The sequence below is a fragment of the Mustela erminea genome, chromosome 16, assembly GCF_009829155.1.
Source record: "Mustela erminea isolate mMusErm1 chromosome 16, mMusErm1.Pri, whole genome shotgun sequence".
NCBI classification, from domain to species: Eukaryota; Metazoa; Chordata; class Mammalia; order Carnivora; family Mustelidae; genus Mustela; species Mustela erminea.
The window spans coordinates 76,934,632-76,955,121 of record NC_045629.1 but is presented as its reverse complement, the minus strand read 5'-3'; the positions used below and the strand labels follow the sequence as shown (position 1 = coordinate 76,955,121).

At 45.9% G+C, this 20,490-nt stretch overlaps 1 long non-coding RNA gene across 1 annotated transcript; it reads left to right on the top strand.

The window, feature by feature from the left end:
* The first annotated feature begins 518 nt into the window (after positions 1-518).
* LOC116575366 lies at positions 519-20,128 on the top strand. The gene is made up of 3 exons (XR_004279736.1): positions 519-530; positions 19,412-19,418; positions 20,037-20,128. It is a non-coding gene; the product is annotated as an uncharacterized LOC116575366 (long non-coding RNA).
* Positions 20,129-20,490: the final 362 nt, after the last annotated feature.

Below are 20,490 nucleotides of genomic sequence, written 5' to 3'. Positions count from 1 at the left end.
CCTGCTTTGGTTTAAATGCTGTGCTGGGAAGATACATAGATATCTGGAATAGGACACCAAAGTGGATATAGAAAAAGCCCACACAAAGACATGCATCTGCAGAATTTATAAGAGAAACGAAGAAAAGCCTGTCCTGCTACTCTGAATTCCTCATTGGAAAAGATACGAGGTCAGAAAGAAGATAAGAAAAGATTGCTGAAGAACATTTTTTTTTTTTGCAAGAGTGATGTGAATTCGTGAAAGTTCATGTCCTGCTGATCTGGGCTGGATGGTACATTTTACCCCAGCTTCTCCCACTCACATCCACATGAACTCAACTAGGGATACAGAAATAAATTAGACCTGAATTCTATGCATAAGAAACTTGTTAGAGAAGTCAAACATATCCATACAATATCTTGTGCCAATTTCCAGGATAAACCTATGTACAAAAGGCCAGGGAGCTCATGGCAGAGAGGAATGGGTCAATATGGCACCCTTCATCAGAAGCCAAGATGCCCTTCAACAGATGAATAGATAAAGAAGATATCGTCCATGTATACAATGGAATATTACTCAGTCATCAGAAAGGATGAATACCCAACTTTTGTATCAACATGGATGGCACTAGAGGAGATTATGCTGAGTGAAATAAGTCAAGCAGAGATAGTCAATTATCATATTGCTTGTGGAGCATAAGGAATAACATGGAGGACATTAGGGGAAGGAAAGGAAAAGTGAATTGGGGGAAATAAGAAGGGGAGACAAACCATGAGAAACTGTGGACTTTGAGAAACAACCTGAGGGTTTTAGAGGGGAGGGGCTTGGGGGGATGGGTGAGCCTGGTGGTGGGTGTTAAGGAGGGCACGTATTGCATGGAGCAGTGGGTGTGGTGCATAAACAATGAATCTTGATACACTGAAAAAATAAAATTAAATTAAAAATTATTTTTCTGTGTCATGAAATGTTCTGAAAACCCTGAAGCCAAATATTTCTACTTCAGTTTAATGAGTGTAGAAGGACTGAGTGTTTTAGAGAACAATGGAGTCTGCATTCACACTCCCCCGGTCTCAGTAGCATGCGATGATGAGATGTCTGATCAAGGGCTAATGAACTTGCTCGCCTCCAAGTTCATTTATGTTTTCACCCGGGGCTTCTAGAAACAGAGTGCCCAGGAACAAGGACAGGAAACCCAGAAGTTCCCATTTAGAATCTTTCCAAAGTCAACATTACCACTGCTCTCCAGTTGAAATGGCTGGATCCTCTTGCCTCATGGTCTCTTAGTTTCCATTTGCAAAGCTCCTGAGACTGCTCATCCAGCTCTGGACAGTTCTGCTGGGGTGGTTGAGAGGTCATCAAGAAGGTCGACCTACAAGTTGTCCCCAGGCAATCAGTGGCTCCTCATTCCTTCTCAGTCCTTGGAATGTATGTTCTGTTCCCTGTTCCCATGGTGGGAGCTGTTCCAAGGACACAGCCTAAAGAGATTAAGTTGTTGTTGACACCATCTGGATGGTACATGTGACTGAACCCTGTCAAGACCTCTCTATAAACTTTTAAGACTCTGCCAGATGGGTGGGGAGACCTCTTCATCTAGCAGCTGCCAATGATAAACCTTGTATATAAATTCTCTTTTTTTATTCAAGCCACCACCTACTGATCTGGAGTGGCCTGGCCCTTTCCTAGTTTCTCCCTGTCCTTTGAGTATGAGGCCAATTTCCAAACTGACATGGGGCAGTGTTCTCCCTGAGGCTGTGCTGAATGGTGCATCTTTGGCTTTGAGTCCTTCATCCTGGTTTTCTCAGTTAGCTTCAGCAAATCTGTTCTTTTTCCACATGACAGCCATCAAGAAGCTTGACAATTTCCATTCCAGTCCTTCTCCCCAACCCCAGTTGCCTATTCCCTGAGTTAAACTGCCCTTCTCTTCCTTATCACCCTGTCCTCTCCAGTGAGCACATGTCATTTGGCCCCTTTAATAAAGTATGCTTCCAACTGAGAGCTGAAAAAACTTAGTGAAGAAGGTTCTAGGAGGAGGGGGAGGCAGGTGCCAAGATCCTGAAACAGTTGCATGTTCCTGCATGTCTAGGATAGGCAAGGGGCAAGGGTTACTGCAGAAGCATGAACTGAGGGGGAGGCAGTTAGAAATGAGAAGACAGGAGAGGTAGTCAGAGGTATGTCATATCAGTAAGTAAGACCCTGGGATGAAACTCCAAGTAATAGGAGTAACATTATTGGATTTATTTTTTAAAGGACATTGCAAAGGCCACAGGGAAAGAATGGATTATAAAACATAACACAGGATACCACTGAGGAGGTGACCACCATGATCCAAGAGCTGTGACTCTTGTAACCCCTGGTGTGTTGAGGTAGGGTGCAGTCCCTACAGGAAGATTGTGGGAGATGAAATCACAGGCAAAGGTGGGGAAACATGAATGCCAAGGACTGACATTATCTTCTTTTTTTCCTAACACTTATATGTGTCAGGCCCTCCTCTAAGCATTTTATAGGCTTTAACTCATTAAGTTCATCCATGAGATAAGGTCGTTGTAAGGATTGAGTTCCCGTTTTACAGCTATGGAAACTGAGGTATAGAGAACAAGCACAAAATTCCACAGGAAAAACTGGCATAAGAATGGGAGGGAGATTTTTGTTTTCCCAACTGCCAACCCCACATGCTTATGAAGTTCCTCATCTCTGTGCTCAAGTCCAGAATGTACATTTCCATCTGAGGTTAAGGGCACTACTTAGACTGTGGCAGTGTCATCCACAGGTTGAGTCTAGAGGCACCAGAACTAATCCCATCATGTCAGAGTCAAATAGGAGGGAGCAAACTTGACAGAGTCACTTTGTGAAGGACTCACACCTGATCAACAGGGAGTCACTGATGGTTCTGAGGTCCCCTTTGGCCATTGGCATGACACTAATAATGGAGATGAAAAGATGTGTGTCCTTGATCTCTGAGGCTAAGCAGAGACAGAGCTCATCATCAGGGTCTAAATTAGCAGACAAGCCCCTTGGAGAACTTGTGGGGCTCATTAGTATTAGGAATGGGTTTGGAGGACAAGCTTATCTGCACATGTTCTTGGAACATTCCCATTGGACACATCCTTGCTTCTGAGTGTTAATTAGAGTTTCTATACCACAGCTTGGAATTTAGTGGGAAAGAAGTTGACATAGGTTAATTCAGTGGACAAAAGAGACTGTCCTTCCCCGAAGTTTCATTTGCTTCCAGGCTTGGCAGCTGGACAAGGTCCTGGGGCAATACCTGGAGATCCCAGAGTACATTCTCCAGGTTGAGCAATATCTCTGCAGCCTCTTTCCAATTAACAATGTTAAAGACTCCCTCCAGGCTCCCAGATCTCTTAGGTTAATTGAAGGGCAGAATGGTGAAGCAAAATCCAAAAGAATCAGACCCGAAATTCCTATTCTGGCTTTGAGTGGCTCTGAGATCTTGGGGAAGTTTCACAACCTCTGTGAGCCTCAAGGCCTCCATGTAGAGAATGGGAACAATGGGAGCAACTTGTCACATGGAGCTGGTGTGAGGACCAAAGGACTGAGAGTTATCTAAGGACCTAGCATGGTGTAGTCCTCAAGAAAGCCTTGTCTTGGGGTGCCTAGCTCTCCAGTGGGGTTCCATCACTCTCCCCTGGGCACACCTGCTTTGAAAATGTGTCCTCTCCTGGTTCTAAGCTGAAGCTGAAGGCACAAGTGTGAGGAGCTCTGTTCCCCAGGAAAACAAGGTCTTGCATCTCTTTGCCAGGGAGGCCTGTCCAGGAAGGAAATTTCAGATACCAAGGGGAAAGTCAGTGGGATGCAAGGCCCAATTGTACTTTGCCCTTTGACCTGGTCCATCAAAGACACAGGTGATGAATAAGAACCTCTTCTAACGTGTGCAGAGATCTCTTATAGACCATCACGTAATAGGATTCTGCAGTCCTCGTTGCATGTGGTAGGATTCCCCATCCATGCCCCTGGGGAAAATTTGCCATTTCAAAATATCTGCCTCTAGGGAATTGTGCTCCCAACAGCATCTCTGTCCTTCTAGAACTGCACTGCACTGAAGGGATGCCCTGAGGCAGCAGGAGACCACTTGGCTGGTCTGTTCAGGAAGCAAAGAGCCTAGGAACAGCCTCGAGTTGATGGATGCAGGAACATCAATAGCCTGGGTCCCTTGGCCCCTGGAGAGTACAACTCTGAAGTTCTGACCTGCCTTGTCCCCAAAACTCCCTAGCAGGGCTGAGCAAAATTCACCCTCTATGGGATTTTGCCTGACATCACAGCCTTGCGTCACCTCTTGCCCACCCCAATCCTACTTTCTTCCAAACACACCAGTGATTTGGTGCAAACACTTCCAAATACACCATTTCCATGTGTATTATGTCGGGGTCTACTGCTAGAGAACCCAACCCAAAATGCACTCATACGCAGATCGTAAGTATCTGGCACCTACTCTGTGTCAGGCAAGGAGTTAGGGTTTTTGCTTTTGTTTTTTTTATTAAATTTATTTATTTTCAGCAGAACAGTATTCATTATTTTTTCACCACACCCAGTGCTCCATGCAATCCGTGCCTCTATAATACCCACCACCTGGTTCCCCCAACCTCCCACCCCCCCCCCACCACTTCAAACCCCTCAGATTGTTTTTCAGAATCCATAGTCTCTCATGATTCACCTCCCCTTCCAATTTCCCCCAATTCCCTTCTCCTCTCTAACTCCCCATGTCCTCCATGCTGTTTGTTATGCTCCACAAATAAGTGAAATCATATGATAAGTGACTCTCTCTGCTTGACTTATTTCACTCAGCATAATCTCTTCCAGTTCCACCCATGTTGCTACAAAAGTTGGGTATTCATCCTTTCTGATGGAGGCATAATACTCCATAGTGTATATGGACCACATCTTCCTTATCCATTCGTCCGTTGAAGGGCATCTTGGTTCTTTCCATAGTTTGGCGACCGTGGCCATTGCTGCTATAAACATTGGGGTACAGATGGCCCTTCTTTTCACTACATCTGTATCTTTGGGGTAAATACCCAAGAGTGCAATTCCAGGGTCATAGGGAAGTTCTATTTTTAATTTCTTGAGGAATCTCCACACTGTTCTCCAAAGAGGTTGCACCAACTTGCATTCCCACCAACAGTGTAAGAGGGTTCCCCTTTCTCCACATCCCCTCTAACACATGTTGTTTCCTGTCTTGTTAATTTTGGCCATTCTAACTGGTGTAAGGTGATATCTCGATGTGGTTTTAATTTGAATCTCCCTGAGGGCTAGTGATGATGAACATTTTTTCATGTGTCTGATAGCCATTTGTATGTCTTGATTGGAGAAGTGTCTGTTCATATCTTCTGCCCATTTTTTTATATGATTGCCTGTTTTGTGTGTGTTGAGTTTGAGGAGTTCATTATAGATCTTGGATATCAACCTTTTGTCTGTACTGTCATTTGCAAATATCTTCTCCCATTCCATGGGTTGCCTCTTTGTTTTTTTGACTGTTTCCTTTGCTGTGCAGAAGCTTTTGATTTTGATGAAGTCCCAAAAGTTTATTCTTGCTTTTGTTTCCTTTGCCTTTGGAGACATATCTTGAAAGAAGTTGCTGTGGCTGATATCGAAGAGGTTACTGCCTATGTTCTCCTCTAGGATTCTGATGGATTCCTGTCTCACATTGAGGTCTTTTATCCATTTTGAGTTTATCTTTGTGTACGGTGTAAGAGAATGGTCGAATTTCATTCTTCTACCTATAGATGTCCAGTTTTCCCAGCACCATTTATTGAAAAGACTGTCTTTTTTCCACTGTATATTTTTTTCCTGTTTTGTCGAAGATTATTTGACCATAGAGTTGAGGGTCCATATCTGGGCTCTCTACTCTGTTCCACTGGTCTATGTGTCTGTTTTTATGCCAGTACCATGCTGTCTTGGTGACCACAGCTTTGTAATAAAGCTTGAAATCAGGTAATGTGATGCCCCCAGTTTTATTTTTGTCTTTCAACATTTCCTTAGCGATTCAGGGTCTCTTCTGATTCCATACAAATTTCTGGATTATTTGCTTCAGCTCTTTAAAGAATACTGGTGGAATTTTGATCGGAATGGCATTAAAAGTATAGATTGCTCTAGGCAGTATAGACATTTTAACAATGTTTATTCTTCCGATCCAAGAGCATGGAATGGTCTTCCATCTTTTTGTGTCTTCTTCAATTTCCTTCATGAGTGTTCTGTAGTTCCTCAAGTACAGATCCTTTACCTCTTTGGTTAGGTTTATTCCCAGGTATCTTATGGTTCTTGGTGCTATAGTAAATGGAATCGATTCTCTAATTTCCCTTTCTGTATTTTCATTGTTAGTGTATAAGAAAGCCACTGATTTCTGCACATTGACTTTGTATCCTGCCACGTTGCTGAATTGCTGTATGAGTTCTAGTAGTTTGGGGGTGGAGTCTTTTGGGTTTTCCATAAAAAGAATCATGTCATCTGCGAAGAGAGAGAGTTTGACTTCTTCATTGCCAGTTTCACTCTCAATGTGAATGGCCTAAATGCACCCATAAAATGGCACAGGGTTGCAGGTTGGATAAAACGACAGGACCCATCTATATGTTGTCTACAAGAGACACATTTTGAACCTAAAAATACACCCAGAGTGAAAGTGAAGGGATGGAGAAGTATTTTTCATGCCAATGGGCCTCAAAAGAAGGCTGGGGTAACGATTCTCATATCAGATAAATTAGATTTTAAACTTAAGACTGTAGTCAGAGATACAGAAGGACACTACATAATCCTTAAAGGGACTAACCACCAAGATGATCTAACAATTGTAAATATCTATGCCCCCAATATGGGAGCAGCCAATTACATAAGAAAACTGTTAATCAAGATAAAGAGTCATATTGGTATGAATACTAATCGTAGGAGATCTTAACATGCCTCTCTCAGAAATAGACAGATCATCGAAGCAGAAAATCAATAAAAAAACAAGAGTATTGAATGACATATTGGAACAGATGGACCTCATAGATATATACAGAATATTCCACTCTAAAACAAAAGAATAGTCATTCTTCTCAAGTGCACACGGAACCTTCTCAAGAATAGACCACCTACTGGGTCACAAATCAGGACTCAACCAATACCAAAAGACTGACATTATTTCCTGCATATTCTGAGACCACAATGCTTTGAAACTGGAGCTTAATCACAAGGAGTTAGGGTTTTATGTTTTTTGTTTTTTTGTGTTTTGTTTTAATACATTATCTCATTTAATTCTTACAATGAACTTTCCGGAGGTATCAGAGGTAAGGAAGCTAGGACTCGGAGTTCTAAGCCACTGACCCCAAATCACACAAATGACAAGTGAGGAACTTCTAGCTAAGAGTCCAGTGTCCTGATGTCTGCCTCCTGCACATGGTGCTGGTGAGGTGCTCAGAGAGGTAGGAGACCTGAGAAGGTCACCAGGTCTGCTACAATCATAAAGCAAACCTCCATCTGTTCTGTATATTGGAGTTTTTGTAAACTTTTTTTTATTTTTAAAGTTTCCACCTAAAAAGAAAGAGCAAGTTAGAGAGTACTGCTTTGTGTCTGCTTCATGTGGTGACTATGAAGATGAAATATGGAATGTAAAATGCCCGGCACAGAACTTGGCACCCAGCTCTCAATGCTAGCAGACAGAATTGTGTATTTATAATATGCGCTCGGGATTTACATGTACATATTATAAATACACCACCTATAATTTACAAAAACAAATAATTTATGTGTTTTCAGTAGATGCAAAAGACTCCATGTCTAGTTAGTAGAAATAAATGATAGAAATATGCATTATTTCCACGTATGTATTTAGAGTACGTGGATACAAATGATTTGAGTCCATACTGTGCACCTGTGGCTTCTGGGAGGCATCGCTTCAAGGAAGGTGAAAATTAGCTTAAATAGGAACCCCATTTTCCCCTCATCCCTTCCTCTACTTCCACCCTCATTGTCTGCTGCCTGAATTGTCAGGAAGTTGAAGAAACAGGTGTCACTGTCATCAGCCCATTCCCGTTCTTTGCTGCTATGTATCAGCGGACCACTTGGGCAACTCTCACTGGCCATGCACAAGACAGGTGCAGGCAACTGTTGCCCCAAACCTGAGCTCCCCTTCCTGTCCATCCATTGCCTGGCAAATACTTGGGGAGACCTGCTACATGCAAGGTCCTGGGATGAGCACTGGAACAGACAAAGGAAAAACTCTAACAGCTGAAGCGACACGCCCCCCAGTGCCAGGGTGAGGAGGAGTGACCCTGATCCACCAACTGCATAAATAAGTGTGTATTGCCAGAGGTAATAACACAACAAAAGGCGTATCAGGAGTCAGATATCAGATACCTGTAAACAATGATCTTTTATAACCTCATTTAGAGCACTGTACTTATGAAGCAAGACTATTTCCTTTGACTGCCTGGGCTGCTGTGTGTGGTCTTCAGCAACTCCATCTTGCAGGACACTCAAGTAAGAGCCTGAGTGTCCTCACTGGTTGACAAGGGCTGGGAGAGTAAAAGGACTACCCAGACCCTAGCCACGGGAGCTCAAGTCCAGTGGGGAGACTGAAGACACTTTACATGCATTTGCAGCTGGGTGAGTCAGGTGCTCTCTGCTCCCACTGACCTTGGAGCTTTCCTCTGCTTCAGCTCAGGCCATACTGTGCCATGGCCACTTATTTGCCTTTTGCTCTTGGAGGGGGAGGGGACCAAGTTTTTGAGTCTATCTCTATCTTTTTTTTTTTAAGATTTTATTTATTTATTTGACAGGCAGAGATTACAAGTAGGCAGAAAAGCAGGCAGAGAGGCAGGCAGGGGGTGCGGGTGGGAAGCAGGCTCCCTGCTGAGTAGAGAGCCCGATGCCAGGCTTGATCCCAGGATCCTGGCATCATGACCTGAGCTAACGGCAGAGGCTTTAACCCACTGAACCACCCAGGTACCCAGTCTATCTCTATCTTAAGGTCAAGCTCTTTTCAGTAAATATTGTTGGGGAGACCAAGGATCATTTGGAGATGGGTCAAGTTTCACTGGGGTAGGGTTTGAGATGCAGATGGCTATCTGCAAAGGTACTGGGAAAATATAAGTCAATTATTTTCAGTATGCCTGGAGAGATCAGAAAGGGCATCCTAGCGAGGGGGATATTTGAGCTGGGTTTCGCAGGGTGAGTAGGAGTTCATTGGTCAGAGAAGAGGAGAAAGGGTGTTCTAAGCTGAGAGACCAGTGTGTATAAGCTCAGATGCCTTAATAAGCATGGTGTGTCCTGGAAATGATCGTGGAGAATGTGGCTAGAAATGAAATAAGGTTGGAGGCAGGTTGCAGTCAGCTACCAAAAGCATTGGTAAGTCAAGGTTAAGAGCTGGACTCCAGCCTGCACCACCAGTGCCCAGGAAGGATCTGGAGCCAGAGACTGAGGGCTGCTAGGGAATCAATTAGTTTAGTAGGTCCAGGAGCTAATGTGGGGTAGTCAGGCCACAATCCCTGGGGCTGAGAACACTCCCAGGCCAGTGCTCACCACATTCACTGTTGAACAGGTCAGAGGGGCTCCCAGAGACAGGTTGGACCAGCCAGTTCCTCTTGCTATAAATTCAGCTAATCAGGATCAGTCATGTCTCCCTATAGGTGACAAGAACTCTAATTTTTATACCGGTGCATTTTGGTGGAGAGAAATCCCATATATCTTAGAGGGATACGTGCCAGGAGGGGTCTTAGAGGTCCTCCACCTGTGCAGCATTCCACTGACCAGGCTCAAGGCGTCTTATGGCTTTTCCAAGAATGCACAACATGGGCGAGAGCGTCCAGATGGGGACCCAGTCTCCCAATCCCAGTGCAGGGGCTGTTAGACACTTTGCACCATTCCCTGTGCCTATGATCTGTACTGGGAGCCCTAAACACAGTGTTTTGGATTTCCTAGGAACAGGGCAAGCAGGGCTGGAGGCCTGAAGCTGCACCCTCCCCAGGAGGGAAAGGGCAGGTGATTGTGTCTATCGCCTTCTCCCCACAGAGGAATAATTCAGCACGGAATACAGGATGCCCTCACTCTGAGATCTGCTGGTGGCAAGACTTAATTTCAAGTTCTGCTGGATGCTGTTGATATTCTTATCCCCCTGCTGGGCTGGAAACTGAGATATCTGGTCGTGGAGACGTGGCCTCTGCACACAGATCCCTGGGAAAATGCATCGGCCCTGGTAGCTTCCGAGCTGGGGAGCTGCCCATCACACTGTTCTCCAAAACAAGACCACCTCCCCTATAGCACTGCTTGCTCCCTGATCTGTGACTCAGGGGCTTGAAGAACCCCCCGAATCACGGATCCATGCTGTCCTCACTCCCGCCTTCCCCACTCCCAAACCTCATTCACCAATGAGCACTTTGATGCCAAAACATCCCCCCAACCCGCAGTTTTCCTTTCATTCCACTGTAGAAAAGGGAATCAAATTCAGACTATGAAACTGGTTAAAAACATAAAACTCTTTGACTCTCGGTGTTGGAAATAAAGGGCATTTTTTAATCAAAACGAATTTCTAATTCCCTGCAGGGTTCAGTTTGCTGTACTTAATCTGTTTGAAATGCCGCCTCTCTGAGTGACACAGGTGGGCGTCTGTTTGAGAAGCAAGCAGCCCCTCGGCTTGCCCTGGGTTGACCATTCAAGAAGTCGCATGCACATGGAAAGACGTCAGCACCTGAGGGTTCTCCATAGGCTCCGGGAGCTCAGGTCAGATGTGTCTGAACACCCACAAATCCCTGAATGAAACTTACCCAGGGGAGGCCCATGAGCTGTTTCATTCATACAGAGCTTTATTCAATGAATACTTACCTGTTTGTTTCAGTGTAGCATTTCTAAGAATGACTCACATAGGGTCCTGCCTTGAGAGAAGGCCCAGGCTGGTGAGGACTGGAGAGGCAGACAATTCCTTACAACACAACAGGAGAGTCATCGTGGAGGAAAACAGTAATGTGCAGGACAAGAGAGGAGAACGAGCAAATCTGGTCTTCCAGGAGAAGCCGGAAGAGTTTCCCCAGGAGGAAGCACTTTAACTGAAACTACTCAGGATCCTTGGTGGAGCAAGGGGCCTCATCCCAACTCCCACAGGCTTAAACCAAAGATAGATGTTATTGGCCCAAAGGTAGAGATTCAGGTATGGATGGACTCAGGAGAGTTAGCAGAGAGAGAAGCTTGTTCAAAGGCCCTGGGGCAGGATTGTCACCACCTCTTAGCTTAGCTTTGCTCTCAGGAGCTCCTCCATGGGCACATCGCCCTAAGGAATAGTCAGGGGCCTCCCATAGCTGTGAGTCCACCTGTTATCAGTCTTCCAACTCTGGAGAAGAGAGGAGCTTCCTCTTCACGGCTCCTGGGATGATGGACTCTCCCTGGGCCAATCCCTGCTTCCAGGAGTGTAGAAGGAGCTGCCTGGGCAGGCAGAGGAAGTATGTCATCTGTGGAGTAAGGGGAACAAGGAATGGGGAGCACCACCTCTCTCTGAATTACATTCACTCCAAACACTCTTTAAGGGATATTGTAAGCAAGCCCTGCTCTGAGAGCTGAGGCAGCATTGGGACAGAAGGAACAGAATTCCTGCCCTCAGGAAGCTTGCAAATGGCTAAAACATGACTGACTATGCAGTAAGTAAAATGTTTGATAGCCAAATGAACTAAGGATGGGCTGGAGTTGCTGGGGGAGGGGTGGCAACTACATTAAAGCTTTGTTGGGGAAGGTCCCCAGAGGAGGAGATGACATTGCGCAGAAACTGAAGTTGCTGAGGACTGAGACAAGCAACAGCTTGGGTTTGGAGGGATGAGTATCTCCAAGGCCCTGAGGCCAGAAGGGGCTAGACAGCCTTGAGGTATAGCCTTGAGGGTCCCTTTGATCCTGGTGTTAGTAGGAGAAGAGCATCTCAGAGTGGGTAGGACAGGAGAGCACGCAGCATCTTGGAACCATGAGCAAGGACTTGGACTTCCATGCAGAGGGCAGAGGCAGCCCAGGGGACCAGCATGGGGGTGACATGGTGCACCAGGGGAATGTCAGATGCTCTGATCAGAGACGAAGTGTGGGTGCCTGGGAACAAGGACAATAAATGCCCTGTTCAGTGTCTGGGATGGCATATGAGTGTACGTGTGGGAGACACTGTCCCTGATGGAAGGAAGAATGTCCTAGAACAAGATCAGACCTCCAAGGGGTAGTCTTCTCCAGGCACCTGCAGCTGTGTAGCTAGAATATTTAGAGGAATGGACTCCCTCTGGGTCAGAGCTACCCCAAGGAAGGCAGAGGATGGAGGCTGAGTGTGGCTCATGCTGTGCTCTAGGCCAGAAACCAGACACTCTTGATGGTCAAGGATGTCTCCGTAGAGGCAGAAGTCTTGCAGAATCAACCATTTCTTGTCTTTCCTCCCTGGAAACGTGCAAATCTCCAAATGACCACTTAAGGGGAGCATGGTTTGATTTCAGGTTGTACTGAAGGACCTCAGGTCAATGCAAAAATTTAGAGAGAGTGGGAAAAAGATTTTCTGGAGATGGTTTGATTTCCATGTCTTCTTAAAAGCATGACAAGCTGCATATTAAAAATGCTAGGTGAAGGATATTACAAACAGATAACTACTTCCTTTTTCTTTCTTTCTTTCTTTTCTTTTCTTTTCTTTTTCTTTTTTTTTTTTTTTTCCTTTTTGCCCTTCCAGGAAAGGGTAAATGCACTGGGAAGTCCCTTGGCAGATGATAATATTAGTGAACACTGGTGAAGCACTAAACTTGGCAAGGCACCTTCCACATGTGCATATCATTAGCACAAGCTGCAGCGGTTAAAACATACTGGAGTTTCACTCCATGTCAAGTGTGGGGGACTCAGAGTCTTAGGAAATCAGTCCCCCACCCCGGCAGATACTTACACAACTCAGCAAACACCAGGAACCCCATACTTGTGCCACACACTGAGTGAAGCTCTGGGGGGACTTGGTTTCTCTGTATGGGTGGTCTTAGAGAACCAAAAGACATGGACATGGAGCTCCAGGATAGAATGATCATGCCCATGGCTGCAGCCTTGAGCACCAACCTTGCCTTATATGTGTCAAGGTTTTCGTGGTTGAAGTGTTTTCTCATGCAGAAATTCTTGCTTTCACAGAAACCCCTGCACAGCAGGAATTGAGCCAGATCTGTAGGACTCTGTATGATGATGTTTTGGTGAATAGGACTCAGTTTCTATCTTAAAATTCTGGACTATTCCATACTGCACCTCCTTTCACCAGGTCACTTGGCATGAGCTGAGATTAAACTGATTTAATTCCTGGAATAGCCTGATGGGCAAGTGTGTTACCATCTCTATCTTGGGGTTAAAACACTGATCCTAGGAGGTACCAGGGTGGTTCAGTCAGTTAAGCATCTGCCTTCAGCTCAGATCATGATCCCAGGGCCCTGGGATGGAGCCCCACATCTAGGTCCCTGTTCAGCAGCGAGCCTGCTTCTCTGTCTCTCTCTGTCTCTCCAATCCATTCATGATCTCTCTCTCTCTCTCTCTCTCTAATAAATAAATGAAATCTTTAAAAATAAATAAGACACTGAAACTTAGATCAAATGAAGTGCTTCAAGGTCACTACCTGGACTTGACCCCAAGAAGCCTGGTTCAGGAAGCCAAGCTTTCAACCACAGAGCTCCCTGCCTGATCTATGAGTATGGGAATTGATTGTAGAGGCATCATTGGTAATCCCCACCATAATCTCTGAAAGCTTTTGTCAGATGTGGAAGCAGAGACTGGGGGAAGGTAAGCCAACATTAGTGTCAGAGCTCACTTACTTAGGAGGTGTAAGAAGTGGGATCTGAACCCAGCTCAGCCCCACTCAACCCACTGAAATTCATGCCCCACAGGACTTGGAATTTGTTAAAAGCTCATCATAATACATCCTGATTCCTCTTGCCTTTGGCTTCTTCTCTTGCTCTCCTAGAGAACCCAATCAACATATCCCAGAAGGTTCAGTTGTGGGTTGGGGAATTTTGGCCCCAGCCTTATGATGCTGCTCTTGACAGATCCTGGGAGAAATAAGGTCATCAGTATTTCTGCATCTGCCCAGGGACAACCAGTTGGACCACAATTCAACTAAATTGGCATGTTGTCAATCATGGCAGTGACTACAGATAAACTGTGCCAGAAAAGTTTGCCAGGTTGGGGTAAACCCAACCCAACTCGAATGACCAGTCAACTCTGTTGTGAAGGGACATTTCCTGTGATGGAAAGGACACTAGACATGGAGGCAAGCACCTGCCTTTCCATCCTGGCCATGCCATGTGTTCACTCAACTCTAAAATGATTCTACAGCTCCAAGTCCCTCAAGTGTAATATGGCCACACCCAACTTATATGGTCGTCATGAGGTCTCAGTGAGGACAAACAGGGGGTCTCAGTGAGGACAAACACTTAGCACTCTATCTGCTCATAGTAAGTGCTCACAAAACACTAGCTATCCTGGATGAATCTCAACCAAACCACTGAAGTGTTTTAATTAATTAGGGAACACTGATTGAAGTTGTCATTATCACTGTGTCAAAAAGACAAGCACTTAAACATAGCTTTTTCTTTGGTTGACTGATAGTGTCTGTAGAAAGGCCTTGTGAAGCCAGACTGTACCACCTCAACAGCCTCTTGGTCAGGCCAGTCATGTATGTTGTTAGCTTGTAGCCACTGCTCTGAAATTTCACAAAGAAACTCACCTGTGCAAATCCTAGAAGCCAGCTTAGGATTTTCCACAACCCACTGGGCTGGTTTGGGACCCTTTGACACTAGAGGTCTAGAAGATGGAACCTGGGGCTGGGAAGGACAGCCAAGTTGGCCCCATGCTGAGGGGTGGGAACTAGGACTGGGAGCAGGATGGTCTGAGACCTCACTCTTCCACTGAGTGGCTCTTTGGCTTTGAAAAAGCCACTTCCTTTTACCTCTGCGTTTCCCAAATTAGAAGGGATAGGCTAGAAATCTAATCACCACACAGTTATTTTAGATGAAGAAATATTTTCTGAACTCAAAGGAGACCACCATGGCCTTAAACATGTTGCATTCACCTTTTTGTCTCATCTGCATAACCAACGTACTGACTGGGGAAGCCTCCCAATTTTATGAATGAAGAAGCAAGAGGAAGTGTTGAATAACAACCCCACCATCACAAAGAAGGAAGTGACAGAGATGACTCTGGGGGCTGGTCTCATGGGGCTCAATGTCTGACACATGAACACTCCCTTCTTGGTTCTTTCATTAGGATGGTCTCTGAGGGTTAAGTCTGACATATTAGGAGTTGATGTTTCTAAACAAAGTCTGAGTCACTCTGGGTGAAGCCAACCTTCTGGGATTTAATTTCAGTGTTTCCATCCAAGTCAAGAGGGCTTTGGTAGACCACACAGGACACATAACCCTGAGTCTGCTCCCCCCTTCTCTGTCCTTCAGAAACTGGCCCCACGTTCCTTATAACTACCCAGAGATGTCAGGGTCCACCCTATGCCTTCCTCATTCCACCCAAATGATCTGAATTTCCCATTCTTGCCCAGCTCCATGGTTCCATTCTTTCTGCTCCTGGGAAGATCCAGCCCTCCCTCCTCCCTCTCAGGCTCTTCCTGATGTCCCTCAGCAACTGCCCTGTCCCAGCTTTTCCCCTGTAAGCATATTCTCTGCTATCTCTGTGGTGTTCATTCCAAAATATATGTCAGGTATTATTATGCTCCTATCAATGCCCTCCAAAGGCTCTAAAGAGCCAAAAACTTAAGGGCCAACAGAGATTCCCATACCTGCTGTGATCTGGCTGCCCTTCCACCTCCAGCCCCAACCCCCCAACAACCCCCACACAAAGCAATGCTGAGCTGCCTCTCTCTACCCTGCTCTTCCTCTTCCCAGAACTTTCTGCTCACACTCTTCAGAGGCTCACACTTCACTTGCCAGCTCCTTCTTGACCTTCAAAACTCAGCTTGATATCACCCTACAGGGCACCGCCCTGAGTCCCGTGATGATGGTAGGTGGGGCCCCTGGTCTGTAGCCATACCTCCCTACTTGCCTGTCTCTCCCATTAGCAATGACCTTGAATTTCACATAGCTTTTCTAAATGTCCCCAGGCCTTACCACCAGGGCCTCTGGGCTGGGTGCCAGCATCCAGATTTAGCAGGCAATCCCTTCTCTCTTTGTGAAACATGGTTCTCATCTAGCTCTGACTCCCCAAGTTCAGAACAGAGTTGGTTCAGAGTAGGTTCTCCGCGATGGGTCACGAGCAGGACAAAAGCAAGCTGTTAACCCAGAGTCTCTTTAGAGTTTCTAAAACCTTCCACTTCTGCTCCAACTGTTCTTGACCAGTAAAAAAAAGAAAGAAAGAAAAAAAGCTGTGTATTGTTCTCCAGGCTCATTTGTCCTTCGAGAACACAGTTCCAGCTGAAAGGACAATGGGTTTGCTGGGAGCCTTTCTGGGGCTTGTTCCTGGCCCATCCTTTTATTCTTGTTCCAGGTGGTTTCAAACCCTCCTCGCACACAATCCAGAGATTGGAAAGCAGGACAGCAACCACAGAGTCATTGTGGTCCATTTGAAAGGGTGACTCTTTTTAAAGGTTGGCGGTTTGAGAAAGAAGAATGTTGCTCTGAGGTCTATGACTAATTATTTTCTGACAAGTCTAAAACTGCAGGGTCAAATGCAAATATCTCTAAAACAGAAATTGGGGAGTAATGAAGGAGAAAGCAATAGCGTTTATCAAAGACCCACTTTATCAGACTGTCCCTGTGCCAGCCATGGGATCTATGCTTGGCAAACTTTGTTTTGTTGAATCCTCTCAGTATGCTTCCATTATACACATGAGAAAACTGAGCCTGAGAGAGGAAAATATGCTTCCTAAGACTGTGTGATTATTACAGAACAGGAGCGGGGTTATGGGCTCATTGCCCTGCTCGCTGCTTTCTGCCAATTGTATCTGAGCAGGGGTGGTAGTCAGGGAGCAAGCATCCAGGGCAGGTCTGCCATCCTAAGTGAGGGGGGGAGAGGCCTCAGTTGGCCTCTTGGGGCTATGGTTTCTCTCCTTGCCTGTGGTGAGCCTGGGTTTCCTGAACACTTTCACGGAAAGAGACTTGCCCAACTAATAGACAAGTCACCTGCTCTCTTTGGGTCTTACTTTCTACGTTCCAGGGGATATTTTCCAACTGTGTTCCCTGGAAGTCCTGAAGCACCTTGGAGGCTGCAGTGGGACTGCAGGTGGATGAAGAGGATGGGGTCCTGGCCGGGTTCCCCCTTCTACCTCCCACCTAAGTAATTCCACTGTGGTTGGTCTAGGTATGGGGGCTCCATGAAGCCCCAGTGAAGAAAGAGATCCACTGCTACATATGAAGGAATGAATAAGTCAGTAGAAGAATGAGTACAAAACCCAATTACTATGGAGTCTTGATAGCCTCATCGCTCCCAAGTCCACTAGGTTGACCAAAGCTCTGGGTATGACTGGGGTTCAAGAGTATTACCGTGTCCATCCAAAGCCAACACTATCTGCGGACTTGTAGCGTCAAAATGTACGAACATTCAAGTTAGTGTTCCTCTGCTTAGCCTTGCCAGGGTCATTCACAGGTGCTTCACAGTTTGTAAAGCACATTCATAAACACTGTTGCACTGTAGTGTGTTGTCGGTTCTGCTAAGATCGAGGACTTCAGGATTTGGGACGTTCCCTTGCAATGGCCCCACAATGCTGCCATTCTCTTACCACATCCCCTTTGAGCCTCCAGAAACTTCCACTTGCCCTTAAAGGCCAGTTCAAGTATTACCCTTTCTGGGAAACCACGTTCCCTCCCTTGCTCTAACTGGCCCTTCCTCTTCTGGAACCCCATGCCACTCTGACCTTGGTGCAGCAGGTTCAAAATATGCTGCAATGTAGCTATTAGTCATCCTCCTTTCCTCCCGTCCTGTGACCAACACAGGAGCAAATAAATGGCTCGGTTAACACCTGAAGATGAAGAATGAAGAATGAATGAGTAAGTGCACAGGTACCCAGCTTCTAATATTAGATAACTTCTGCCTCTGTGATTCCTTGCGTAAAGTTAGTCTCACCCTCACGCTCAGTCTCACCCCCCACCCAGTGGGGATGAGAAAGGCGAGACCTTGTCCTCATGGAGTCTCCACCCTGAGCATATGCAAAGCGCTCCTTATGCAGAGTGCTCAATATGAGCACTGATGTCTGTATCTCCAAACCTCTGTGAAGCCCAGGACCATGTCCTGCTCACCTTCATATGCCAGCACCCTGCTCAATGCCTGGTGAAGACTGGGGGCTCAGTAAATGTTCGATGGATAGACGTGACCCCTCACAAGCCAGGTGACCCTGATTGCCAGGCTTGCCCTTATTTCTGGGTCATATCCGGTAATGAGGACTAAATTGTAAACACATTTCCTCATATTCCAGGAATCCCAGGCAACACCTTGAGCAATGAAAACGTACATATTTCAGTCTTTAAACTACTCACCCTCAAAACAGGGGCATTGTTAAAGCCCTTCCTGTGGACCTGTGTGAGGGTCTGCCTGCCTAAATGTGTGCACACACACGTTTATGCACCATTGGGAAACGGTTTTCACCCTACGGCACAACAAATATGATTTCATGCCAAGAAAATAAAACGGAAATGTGTCTTCTATTCTCAGCACTGTCCTGGAGACCACAGAGGCTGTGGAGGTGGGGGGCAAGCCCCTTATCAGGCCAGGAGTCTGCTCACCCACCTGTCATCTTCCAGAACCCAGGAACCTCACTTCATCTCTCTGAGCCTCCGTCTACAGGTCTTCAAATCAGAAGAAGAAGAAGTAGGAAACCACATTCCGGTCACTTACTCGCCTTCACAGATAGTGCTGTGCAGAAAAGGGAGGTCCAGAGCCAAGACCGTAAAGGCAGGAGGAGGAATTCAGGTGCCCCAGAAGTCGAAGGGAACATCCAAGCATCTGTCCTGCTATGGCGAGGGAACAGGAGTCAGACAAATCTCAGCCAAATCCAATGTCTATCTTCTGTTAGCTGTGTGTCCTTAGGCAAATCGCTTCAGTGCTCTGAGCATCTTTTTTCACCTGTGAGGCAGAAATAATAATGCTCTATCTGACCTTAGTATCTGTAACTGTTAGGTGCCTCTTTCCTGCCTCTGCTTAGATCCTCATCTCCCTGGTTTTGTCTGCAATGGCCTCTGAGCAATTCAATAAGGGTGTCTATGCTGGGCTCAAAACACGGGGTGGCACCTCCGAAATGGCTATGACATAGAAGACAAAGTTACTTCATGTCCGGAAGGTAGGGAGTAACTGGACCTCCTGGTCTATTCGGCAACGTCTACAAAAACGGAGTATGTGCTGGTTTTTGCCCGAGCAATTCCACACCTGGATCTGTGTAACTGGACATGTACTAGAACACCCAGAGAAACACTGTTCATCCCTGGGACTCACCCAGATCCCAGGCATTGTAGAATGAATAGGTAAATTAATGAATAAGCAAATAGGTAAATGAATAGGTAAATTAATTGTGGTATCTTCCCTCCATGCGACATTACCCAGCCCTGAGAACACAGCCTCTATGACTACACATGATAGCATCCGTGAGTCTCAGCAATGTCACACTGAAAAGGAAGCCAGAGACAAGAGTGTGCATGAGCATGCCTGAGTCCATCCTATGAAGTCCAGAAACAGAAAAATAAACAAAAACAAAAACAAAAAAAACTAATCTATGGTGGTGGCAGTAGAAGTGGGTGCAGAGCCCTTGCTGGAGAGTGGCTAGTGGAAGTGACTTGACAGGAAGGTTCTGAGAGAGCTGCCTATGCTCTTCCTCTTTACCTGCTGGCAGGTTCTGTGGGTGCGTGGAGGTCCGTGCAGTTCGCGAGAGTTCGTTCAGTGATACCTAAGTGTATGAGTGCTGAGTGCATTTTTCTGTATGTTTGTGATGCTTTCTTGTTTAAAGAAAGAGGGAAGGGAAAAAAGAGGGAAAGAAAGGTGGAAAGGAGGAAAGGGGGGAAAGGGAAAATGGGAGGAATGAAGGAGGGACAGACAAACATTTCTTTCAAAGACACAGCAACATGGAGCAAGACCAAGTGAAAGAGGAACAGCAGAAAATGCTAAATGAGCCAACAGACACGGGAAAACGTGCTCCACATCACTCGGCATCAGGGAACGACAAATCCAAACCACAATGAGATCCCACCTCACACCAGTCAGAATGGCTAAAACCAACAAGTCAGGAAATGACAGATGCTGGCGAGGATGCGGAGAAAGGGGAACCCTCCTACACTGTTGGTGGGAATGCAAGCTGGTGCAGCCACTCTGGAAAACAGCATGGAGGTTCCTCAAAGTGTTGAAAATAGAACTGCCCTATGACCCAGCAATTGCACTATTGGGTATTTACCCTAAAGATACAAACGTAGTGATCCAAAGAGGCACGTGCACCCGAATGTTTATAGCAGCAATGTCCACAATAGCCAAACTATGGAAAGAACCTAGATGTCCATCAGCAGATGAATGGATCAAGAAGATGTGGTATATATACACAATGGAATACTATGCAGCCATCAAAAGAAATGA